Genomic DNA, 11632 nt, shown 5'->3' with positions numbered 1-11632 from the left:
ATGTCAAACTCTCAGGCTGCATTTACTGTAATGCTGTATTTAATCCACACTAACTGCATTGCATATTCCCTGAGATATTTATATGTACAGCCTCGTGTAATCACATTATGCTAGAATGATCAGATTGATTTAAGATGACTCTCTGGAAAGTGCCTCCACTGTCACCTTATTTTCCTCTCCAACCTTGTATTGGTGCATTTGTCCTCTGAATATGTTTTTTTCAATAGTCAGTCTGGTTTTTAATGACGTAAATAATGTAGTAATTCTGTTGAAACTAAGCAGAAGAAGGTTCTCCTACTTCCACATCCAGCACGAGCCGCTGTGTCTATAGGTCAGATTACTTTTTCATATGGTATGAAATATAAATGAACTAAAGCTTTTTCTACCCCCCTAATCACTTTCTTATTTTTTATCACTGTGGCCATGAAGGTGGAGGGGGAATGACTTCCCATTCTAATCATATTATCATACCCTCAGGTTAGAACTTCCATTTTGCATACTAGAAGAAAATGGCATTGAAGGAGAGCCTTGATATGTGGAAAAGGTGCTCCATTTTTTTTCGTGCCATAGCGGAGCATTGTGCCTGAATGTAAAGCCATCAATAAAAGAAAAGGCAAAGTAAGACAAGACTGATACGAACTTGCTCAAACTTTTTCTTGTCTGTCAACAGTCTTTTCTAAACTTCAGCGTGTGATTCTATTTCAGCTTTATTACCCTAAAGCATCCATGATGCAGCAATTTAGTCCAAAACATCTTCTCTAAATTGTTCCACACATCGCCATACCCATAGTCAACTCTTTTCAGGCCCGCATTCCAGTTTCCATTTCTGGAAAATGTCTGGTTAGGGATCTATCATTACAGCAATCACTCTCACTGTTGTATTATTTTTTCTCAAACACACATCACATCTGAGGGCCCGCAGACCGTCCCAGGGCCAGCATTTCCAGGCACCCTATTATTCTTCCACAAACGGTGAATCTCCACAGGCAATTTGCATCTAGCTGTGGTGCGTGTTTGCCATGGGAATAGGTATCAGACACCTGACAGTGGGACACGAGGGTGGGTTTTTGTTGCCATTTTTTCCCCCTTCGACAGCTACCAAGCAGCCAGGCATATCAAAGAAGAAGAGCGAAAAAGTCTCCTTGTGGAGTAAGAGGAATTTACATTGTAAAAAAAAAAAGAAGAAGAAGAAAAAAAAAAAGGAAATGTATTATGGTTGTCAGGCTTCAGGGACTAATGTAACAGTCCTCCTCGATGCCTCCATCATCACTGACATCTGGAACAGTAATCATACCTTAAATGAAATCACTGCAATGGTGTCAGCTTTTTGGATTTATCATTTTCACTAAACACTGTTATACTACTTTCATTTTCTATCAGGTGCTGGGGATCATTCGGCGAAATAGTCAAAGAAGTAAGCATTCTTCAGTGGCAGGAAAAGCAAACTCTCAAATGAAACATTCTTCAAGAGAGAAAAGAGAGAAACTTCTTTTTCTTTTTCATGTTTTCTGTGCACATAAAAAGTCACATACTGTGGCAGTTAGGGTGTCTGCATTTATCTACCCATTCTCCTCTCATTATCCTTCCCTTTTTTCCCCTATTTTACAGTCTGTTAAAAGCAGCTGTGTGACGTGAGATTTGAGTTACAAGCAGTTTTGATCGGCCCATTTTCTAAATATACCCCCAGAGGAATGCTTCAAATGTGTGATTTCAGGTCCTGGGGGAAATAACAGCAGTTGCGAACCACATATTGACAATGTTCTTCGCCCAGGTGTTTTCACTGTCAGATCAGGATCTGCTGGAAAGCACAAGGAGAGAATCGTGTTAGAAGGTCACAGAATTAAAAAAAAAAAAAAAAAAAGATCACAAACCCTGTGAAAGAAAAATAGCTTTGTGGTTTTAAAAATATATGAGTGCTCTGAAAACAATAAGTGCATCCTAACTCAATCATTTAATGCACACTGAGGTAGCTGTGCAGACTGTGGACTGTATACAGTTCTGGGTAATTTATTCAGATTTATTTAAACTGCCAATATTTCATACTGTATATATTATTGACTCTTTTCGAATGTCTTAAGCAAATTCAATCCGCTCCTACCTCTGAGGCTTCATTAATCTGCAGTTGCATCCATCCTTGTATATTCGACTGTTCATTAACCGAACCTTTTTCCAGAGAATATTCAGTCGTAATGTGAGTCAGGTCAGGCAGGACTACAAAGCCACGAATTGTGATTCTAATCATGTCCAAGAGGACAACATGCACCCATACACATTTAATTGGCCTATATACTGATGTTGAGCAGGTGCTGATAACATCCCACATGCACTATTTTCCACAAGTGGGTGGCTCCTCCATCTTTGCCTTCCATGTGTGCCCGAGAGAAGAGGGCACACATGGAAGGGAAGAGTGGAGAGGGTAAGTAAATGGATATTCTGCTTTACATTTTCTTTGAGTAATTTCTCCCTGTATGTTTGAAGCTTTTCAGAGGCCCTGTTAAAAGAACCCCAAACCCACCCCCATCCCTACTCCTCGCCTGCACACTATTATATAAAAAACATTATTAATATTCACCAGAATTTACTAAGGAGAGCAAGAGAGGAGTGCTGCAATATCCAGATGGATGCCCCTTAAATCTGTGTTCAATTACTCTCCACTAACTTACATCTTCCAGTTGAATCCTGATTAGCTGATCTGGCAATTTGCTCAGCCTGGCTGGAGAGCACTTGGTTCCCCTCCTGAGTGCAACCTCGCTGCTTTTGAGTATTGTGCACCTTTGATCAGTGCCCCCTTATTACCTATAAAAGCCAATACCATTAAATTTAGCACTGCCTCATCTCCTTGTCCGTAGAGCTTTCCTCTCTTCTTCCAAAGATCATAGGCTCGTGTAAAGGAAAAAAAAATCCTAGTGTGATCTATAAATGTAAGGCTGAAGATAATATCTTTTAGTTAATATATTTCAAATCTCTCCAGTGTGAATATGAACCTGTGGCCTGGCTCCCATCTCTGCAACTAGCTGCTACCCTCTTGTGGCCAACCAGGACACAGAGATGCGCTTACTAAGGTCAAGGTGCTCATTTTCCTCCTACTTGCATTTTTTTAAAGCAACATGCAGATCAGAAATGCATACAATGCAACAACACCCTACAGATATTCCTCTTTAGTGCTGGTAGCATGCCCCTCTCCTCCCTCCCCCCCTCCTCTCCTCTTGTATCTCTATACAAAGTGGATCTCAGGGGTGAAACCTGCCCATTAACATATAGAGTTTTTATTCAAATCCCATTCACTTTGCCATCCATTTAGAAGAACGATGCCAGGAGGTTACAGCGATGCCGTTGCGGGAGGACCTGATTGAGCTTCCATTTTAGCATTTGATTTGATTGTGAGGCAAACAGTAACATGATGGATAAGATCTCATTACAACAGGAATGTGAAAGTTTAATTTCCTGTACATGTTCCGTCTTTATTAATGTCACAGGCTGCGGGTCTTCAATTGCAGCGCAGGCCGCGGCGCTCTGGCTCCAGCTTGACATAAATGAGGCAGAGGGATTACATTTGGCACCATCCACTTGAGCCAGTTTTAATTTAGGTTTGGTATTAACACTGCATCTCTCCGAGCGAAATTAAGTTTGTGTGAAAAATAAATAAATAAATAATTTAGTGCCATTTTAATCAAACTGCGTTCTTGTTACGAGTCCCCTCTTGATGTCTTCGCTGGTTTCGAAACAGTAGCCTTGTTGCATGTGAAGAATGAAGCTGCAGAAAATGGTGACTATCGCACCCTCACTTATCTGGTTCAGGGGAAAAACAGAGAGAGGGGGAGGACAAACTTCAATAATAAACCTGTCAACACTCCAATTTGAATACCCAGGAGTCACAACTATCTCAACTCTCCTCCGCTGGCAATCATCATGATCACAGACCCTCTTGAGAGACAGCATCTCATCTATCAGTCAGTCTCACACACACAAACACACAGCTCCTCATCACACCATCTCTATTTGTCCCATTATATCCTTAACACAGTGTAAAATACCTCTGCTTCTCCAATAAGGGAATGGTTGAGAGGCAAGGGCCGGTAAAGTCTGTGTGTGCCTGTGCTTATGTGTGTGGCATCAGGGGCTTCATTGCAAGCATGGGCTACTGCCTGTGCCTGCTGCTGAGGTTCTGAGACAGCCCTGCTTGTTTGTTTCCCCTTACTCCTCAGAGGTCTGACGTGCAGCGCACAGCCTTAGCTGTGTTACCCGCAGGCCTCTGGGAGATAGAGCACCGCAGCATATGCTGGGAAAAGGGAAGAAGATAGATACAAGAGGCCTACACCCACTGCACCTGATCATTACCATGCCAAATTTATATTGATTGCTGTAGCTTGAGAGCTAAACTGTGACTTATTCCCCTGATGCAGTCCCTGTGTGGAGTCTGCGGTGAGGGGCTGTTGGTAATCCAGAGAAACCATGACACGTGCACCATGTTTGGCCACAGATATGGCAGCACACATTATACTATGGCAGGGAACATTTATGGGAAGCTGGCCATGTCTTGCAGCAGTGATTTTTATTGATGATTGCACAGCTCTTGGATTTTATCCACATCCATATCAACTACATCCAAATCTGAATACACCGACTCTCAGCGGGGTGGCGGTGGTCCTAAAGGGAATGGGAGGGGAGTGGACAAGTAGTGGGTACTTAAACATATTCACCATTTTCCCTGCCTTTGCTTTGCTGGATAAACTTGTATATTTGTGGTGTCTCTCTTCCCGCAGGCACCTTTCATCACGCATATGCATATGTGCCTGCCCTTGACATTATCATCAGCAGATTTGTGCAAAGGGCCCTGAGGTAAGGTTGAAATACTGCTGAGGCTTCTGAGGAGAGTGGCCTGCTTTAGAGAGGCTGTCCGTGGGCTAAATACGCACCAAGAGACGGAGTCAGAGGAAGGGAAAAAGCTCAGTAACTGAACCTAGCAGAGCGCCCCTCTGGGGACAGCAGTAATTAAACAGTGATTAAATTAAGGGGCAATGCGGGCAAAACGCTGGCTGATTGACACTCTGCTGGTTCCTCTCTCTCGCCGTCTCTCAGTCGCGCTCTCTCTTGCTCTCTCTGCGGGTTCAGCTCTGTCGTGGAGCATTGCTTTCTATTGACCTCCAATTACTCACCCACTCTGAATTCTTCAAGGTCCAATTTTCGAAAACTATTTTCTTAACTGTGTTAAGAGCATGGATCACTGCACATTTGTTTCTGAGAAGACTGAGCAGCAGGACTGAAATACAGAGAAGTTGGAGGGGGGGTAAAAAAGAGACACTTGAATGTATAGTCTCTTTGTGCTTCCAATGCTATCAATGTTTGAACTCACAAACTGCAATCACTCTACCATTGCGCCCGCTATCAGTTTTTACTGCAGATAGATTCACAAAAGTACAATCACAAGAAGCTGGTAGTGATTTAGAAACTGTACTCATGCAGAATCAAAAGTGAGTTTCCCTTTCTCGAGCCTGTAGTCAGGCAGCTTTAGGAGTGCCCCATCAAATACTCTCCTAAGGGGGGAAATACTATAAATTACCTTTGGCGACTCCTTAAAACCCAAAGCAAATAGAACGACAGAAGAGCCGAGCAACAGCAATAAAACCAGCTTTAACAAAACAATCAGAAAAAGGCAAGATGCTGAAATTGCCTTCCTCCAAATCTGAAATTCTCCACACGTTCACGGCTTACCCTTCCTGCCACACTGCCCCAAGTCTCCAGGCCCTTGTATAGATTTTTATAAACCTGGTCTTGTGCTTATGAAAATAGTACTAAGGGTCCTTAAACAATCTGTTAAATCTTCTGATAGTGAAGAAGGTCCTTAGGTCTCTAATACAAATTCAAATAGCGGTATGGAGATGGATTAAGGGGAAGACAAAGAACAGGGGCCCACTTTAGAGGATGAGATCAAGATGACAGGTATTGATTAAGTGCTCAATGAGAGCACGCCTATGAAAGGCCAGCCACCACACAGCTCATGAAAGAATCATACACAAGGTGCTCGGCAAACATACAGGCGTGGCATGTAGGTGTGTGCACATTCAGGCTAAATTGTAGAGAACCTGCCTGGTTTTCTCTGATTAAAAAGTCATTAAAAATTGATATCAAACTTTTCTCGTGTAGTTGAAATCCTACTAGTACCTATATATCTCGTTAACTATTCAACAAAGACACAGCAGGTAGATTGGGGCACTGTTGTGGATGTGGTTTTGCCCACAAAAACATTTTTTAAATCCTTATGTCAGAATCCACTACTCCTTGGCTTGAAAAGTGCAGCTCCACACCACACATTCCTTTACTTTGGCACTGTTATTGGAGGGAAAGCAGGAAGGATATTCTCAAAGATCACATGTGAATCTAATTTCTTGGCGAAACAGTCGAACTGGAGGACTTAGCCCTTTTCAGAGTTTTTTGATGATGTAGCGCGAAGACAGCCGTAATCACAACAGCACTGCCAGCCTGACCCACCTCATCATCCTTGACATTTAGCACAGCGCTGTTTCTCTCGCTCTTCCCTTCTTCACTGTAAACAAATGGTTTAACCCTGATTTGTGTAAGTGTAACTGGAGGACATGCAGTGACACCAAGTGTGGAAACCCTCTGAGAGTAGAGGGAGTAGAAAATAGAAGGAGAAAGGCAGGGAAGTGAGTACTGGGAAGAGCAAAGCAAAAGAAGAAAAACAGACACTAAAGCCTAACTAAAATAGAGAAAGTGAGAGAGAGCCGCCATGGTGAGCAACTTCACCAAGACTGCCACCACCTAAGAGGGGGGTATCTGAGATTAATCTCTATGGAAAGCTGTTGGGTCTCTGCAGACAATGCTCTGATGGAAACGAGGCAATAAATGCCTCTTAAAGCCATCATAAATGCAGCTTCCTGCTTAACAGTCACTACTCAGACTTGCGTCCAACCTCATTATCCTTCGTCTGTGCCGGCTGGTTTGCATGCCAGCTTACAGGCAGGATAACTAAAACCCCTTTCACTTAAGCCTCAGCGGAATATGTGGTTTACTTATGAGACTTGAAAACAAACTCATCAAATCAAAGGATGTTTTTCCATAGTTTAGAGGGGGGGGGGAAAATCTACGCATGACATGCGAGGTGTGCTTAAATCAACAACTCCAGTTAAATTAAGTATATCATATAGAATTCACAGAAATGTTACCTACATACAGTATTTCCTTATATACAGTTTTAAATCCATTGACAAATGACACATTTGACTTGATTACCTCTTGACATTTCCCTCTGTGAATGAAGGCGGCAGTAGATAAGGCAATCATGGCACCTACACAGTGTAAATATAAAAATATGCTCATTTGTCTGGTCTCTAGATAAAGACATAAGGTCACATAAACTCATGAATGGGCAACTCTCAGCACACAGCACCTCCCAGCCTGCCCGCTTCCCCTGCCTGTCTGTCTGTAGTGGCTGACGGTACAGCAGCGTGCCCTTCATTATCACTGGGTAATGCTCATCACAACGGCCGTGGCTTTTCTCCATAAAAACCCCCAAGTCTCACTCACAATGAGAAATAGGGGAGATAAGGTGCAGGAGACCATTTCTTTTGACATTCACGATGGCAAACTCATCAGTCATGCTGTCAAAGGCACTGGTCTTGGCTAGTTTGGGATTTATGAGAAATAATGATGGGTTGAAAATAGCTGGTAAGGGCTTTGCTTCTACCTTTTGGTTTGGGAGTGTTGTGTATTGAGGCACGCTCTGCATAAAACCCAATTTCTTTTGTCAGTGACCCTTGCACTGATTTCGCATCCAATCTCGCCATGTTCAGGAGGTTTGGCTGGTCCTGTTTGAGCTGGCACTGACATTTCCGACTCACAAGATAAAAGAGGGAAGCAGGGCAGCAATAGTTGATTCTTTCCCCTTAAAAGACAGCACATCGCCACAGAAGCATTACGTGTACCACTCCCTCTGATTCACTGAGCATTATTCAAGTATTCAAGGCCTCAGTACTCTTAATCGGACTTAAAGTCGTCTTCAGAAAGCTAAACAGCTCTGACTGAAGAATATTCACACAGAACTCTCTTCATCTGCCCATACCTGAAAACGGGGACAATAACAAACAGTAATAGCATGTGTCAAACACTTAGATTTTCTATTTAAACTAGTGACAGGCAGTGACAGATGCTCCCATTGCAATTCTCTGTAAACATTCTGGGACACAATATATCATTCAGTTACTGTGACGCACCTCAAGGTCTATTAAACTTAACATAAATTATTCATTTCAAAGTCATTTGAAAGTGGATTTGAACAATGTTAAAAGGGCAGCATTGCTGAATTCTATAGAACAATTGCACAACTATAGATTATAGTCAGTAGGACTTTTAATGGAATCCCTATGGGAACACACGGAAGGGATGTCCTCAAGCACCAAATTATTAGTCAATTTCAGATTATCAGATTTATTAATTACTATTCTTAATATATCTTATGAGAGTGCCAGGAGATATAGCCTAACCACCTAAAGGCTTTAACTGAAATGGTCGACATAAATTTATATTAAACATATTAATGAAACGCTAGATTGGCTGGTGTTTAGCTCGCCTTTTACTTGACAGTTCAGGGACCTGGTAAAATTGCTCAAAACGTAACATTGCTTACAACCCAAGTGTTGCAAAATTGCAGGACAAGAGAGTTTGGGGCAATTTTGATTCAAGTGTGCGAATGAGACCTCTTAGAGCTCAAGGGTGCTTGGATCTGTGTGGAAATTAAGCCGTGAGATTGTAGCTAAGGGGACACTGGATTGACAGCGACATTAGCCCCGCGGCGCCCCTGCCGTAGCGTGCTATAGTCACGTAAAATAGATGGACAGGAATAGCAAATTAAATCTTCTTAATAGTAGCAAAGGATGTACAGTCAGGTTAGACTGAACTGTAGGACTGTACATGTGTGGAGATGAGGGGTGGTGTGTTTAGTGGGATAAATGAAGTGGCTCTGAAGTGTTTTGGTTAATAAGCCTACTCCAACCAACTTCATACAGAAGACCCTGCCATCTTTATATCAATTTGAAATTAGCTCCTTCACAATGTTTCATGGCCCCTTTCTTGAAACACGTTCATAGGTCATTTCAGTCGTTGCCATTAATTTGAGTATATTTATTAAATTCATTACGCTGCAGACTAAAAGAGTTACTCAGTAACAACAGAGTGAGAAAACACTCGTAGCCGCAGCTCTCACAGCACTGAGCAGCTGGCGGCGGCTTTGTTGATGCGTTTCTCACAAGTTGTTTTTTCCCCTTTCCAGGTTCAGTGACACCGCATTGCTTTGCCACAAAGACCAACCTTAATGTAGACAAAGCCAAGTCGGCAAATCTTTGCACAGCATGCACGCACACACTTCTAAAAGCGGGACGTACACAGAGGGAGCAAAGCGTTTTTCAATGCATTTAGATGAGACCTTTGACAAAGGTCCCTAATGCAGATATCAATGAACCAAGGGACTGTGCTATCGGAGCGAAATTGGCTGACGGAGGGATGTCACCCTCGTGCATGAAAAATGATGGATCCCATTTGTAAACTTCTCTCTTCTCTTCCCTCCTGCCCATCCTCTCCCCCTCTCCCCTCGAACACGGACACATCCGCAACACATACGATTCCTCGCTCCACCGTCAACCCTATTCTCCAAGACTGGTTATTGAACAAGGAAGCCAACCTGTGACTTTGCTGGCAAATAGCAAGCGGTTGGGTAAAATTGGCACTTTAGCGACCATTTCATCCGACTGTCAGGGAGCCCAAAAAGGACCTGTGAGATTTCAGTGATGACAGGATAGATTAACATCACAGACTTTGTTTTTTCATCTTCCTTTCATTTCCTATACTATTCTCTGAGGAGATCAGCAAAATGAAACCAATATCTATGAAACCACAAACAAATAACCAGAGCTTTCCAAATATTAGATTTTGTTTGCTGGATTGGACAATCAACTGTTTCTTTCCACTCGCTTCATGGTCGGTGTTGACTTGAGAGAGAAAAGAAACACCCTAATCCACCTAATAAACAGGAAATGAACAGCTCGGCCTACATGGCAACATGCACTCTTGTATACCCTGAAATAAAATAGATTTTGCATATAAAATTCCATACATTTTGAAAGTGTAGGGCTAGGCTCTGAATGCAAACATCAAATGATTCAACACATGTCTGCACAATAACCTATAATTTACAGAGCTTGAAAAAATCATGCTCAGCATATAAAGTGTGATAAGCAACATAATATGCATACTGAGCATTTCTAAGGAAACAATGATATATTGCTAGTTATCCTAGAATGAATTACTGCATTCTTAAGCAGCATGTTGAGTCAAAGGTGGGGAGGTTAATATAGGCAAACAGGCATCTCTGCAGGAAAATGAAAACTTCCCAGTGGAATGTGATGGCCAGCCTAAATGCTGACATTGTGGTTTCAGTGATGGAGTGACTTTGAGAGGGTTTGCGGTCTGCCAGTGTTCAAAGCTTTGCCTTGAGGGTAAGGGGTAAATTTGCTAAGTTAATCACATAATGAGGCCAATTAAACATCGGAGAACCCAGGTGAAATGGGAGCTGCCACTGAGCCTCCACTAAATGAGGCTCTGCAGCTCAGCCAATTCCCTCTCTGGACCGATGCTGGACAACCCATTTTCAGCTCCAATAATCTTCTATAAAATTCAGCAACATTTATAGGCTTTATCCTATTGATGCACAGGCATATACATCTTACAGACCAGGAAAAAGAAAAACGTTGTCATCTCTTTACTTTGTTCATATTGATATCTTTTTTTTTTGACAGGTGTATATTTTCATTGCTTTTCATTCAAAACTCTATAAATTTATAATAGCCTATAAGAAAACACACACACACACACACACATATATATATATACGACACAGCAGAAAGACACAGCAGAAAGAACTATCATCCGAACGTTTCCCAACCAGAAGCCGTGGGTGGATAAAAACATCCGCGACGCTCTGAGATCACGCACTGCTGCCTACGATGAAGGGCTTGTCTCCGGTAATATGGACCTATACAAGGCTGCGTCCTACAACGTGCGCAGCGCGGTCCGAAAGGCAAAGCGGAGCTACGGGGAAAAACTAGAGTCACAGCTACGACAGTGCGACTCTAGGAGCCTGTGGAAAGGACTGCGGACTATAACGGACTATAAACGACCAGCTTCTTCAATGATGAATGCCGATGCTTCACTGGCTGATGAGCTGAACACGTTTTATGCTCGCTTCGACGCCGCAGCAATTAAAACAACAAACGGCTGCACGCGCTCGGAGTGCACCAGTGAAGAAAATGCATTTGTCATCACAGAGCATGCCGTGAGGAACACCTTCAGGAGGGTGAACACCAGGAAGGCAGCAGGACCAGATGCAATCCCTGGCCGGGTCCTTAGAGCCTGCGCTGATCAACTAGCACCGGTGTTCACGGAGATCTTCAACCTCTCCCTGGCCCAAGCTGTGGTTCCCACGTGCTTCAAACGGTCCATTATTGTCCCTGTTCCAAAGAAACAACAGCCCGCTTGCCACAATGACTACCGTCCAGTAGCACTGACTTCAATTGTAATGAAGTGTTTTGAAAGACTGATGAGAGATCACATCACTTCTTCA

The 11632-nt window shown here is 42.8% G+C and overlaps 1 protein-coding gene across 1 annotated transcript in view; it reads right to left on the bottom strand.

Moving 5' to 3' along the window:
• Window positions 1–1779: 1779 nt before the first annotated feature.
• dcdc2c (doublecortin domain containing 2C) overlaps window positions 1780–11632 on the bottom strand; it is a 33394-nt gene continuing 23541 nt past the window's right edge. The window contains exon 12 of the mRNA XM_026152356.1: window positions 1780–1798. The gene's annotated coding sequence lies outside the window, so the exon portion shown is untranslated. The remainder of the gene's footprint in view (window positions 1799–11632) is intronic.

Source organism: Astatotilapia calliptera, chromosome 19, assembly GCF_900246225.1.
Source record: "Astatotilapia calliptera chromosome 19, fAstCal1.2, whole genome shotgun sequence".
Lineage (NCBI taxonomy): Eukaryota > Metazoa > Chordata > Actinopteri > Cichliformes > Cichlidae > Astatotilapia > Astatotilapia calliptera.
Note: the sequence above shows the minus strand (reverse complement) of the source record. Positions and strands in the feature narration are given on the sequence as shown.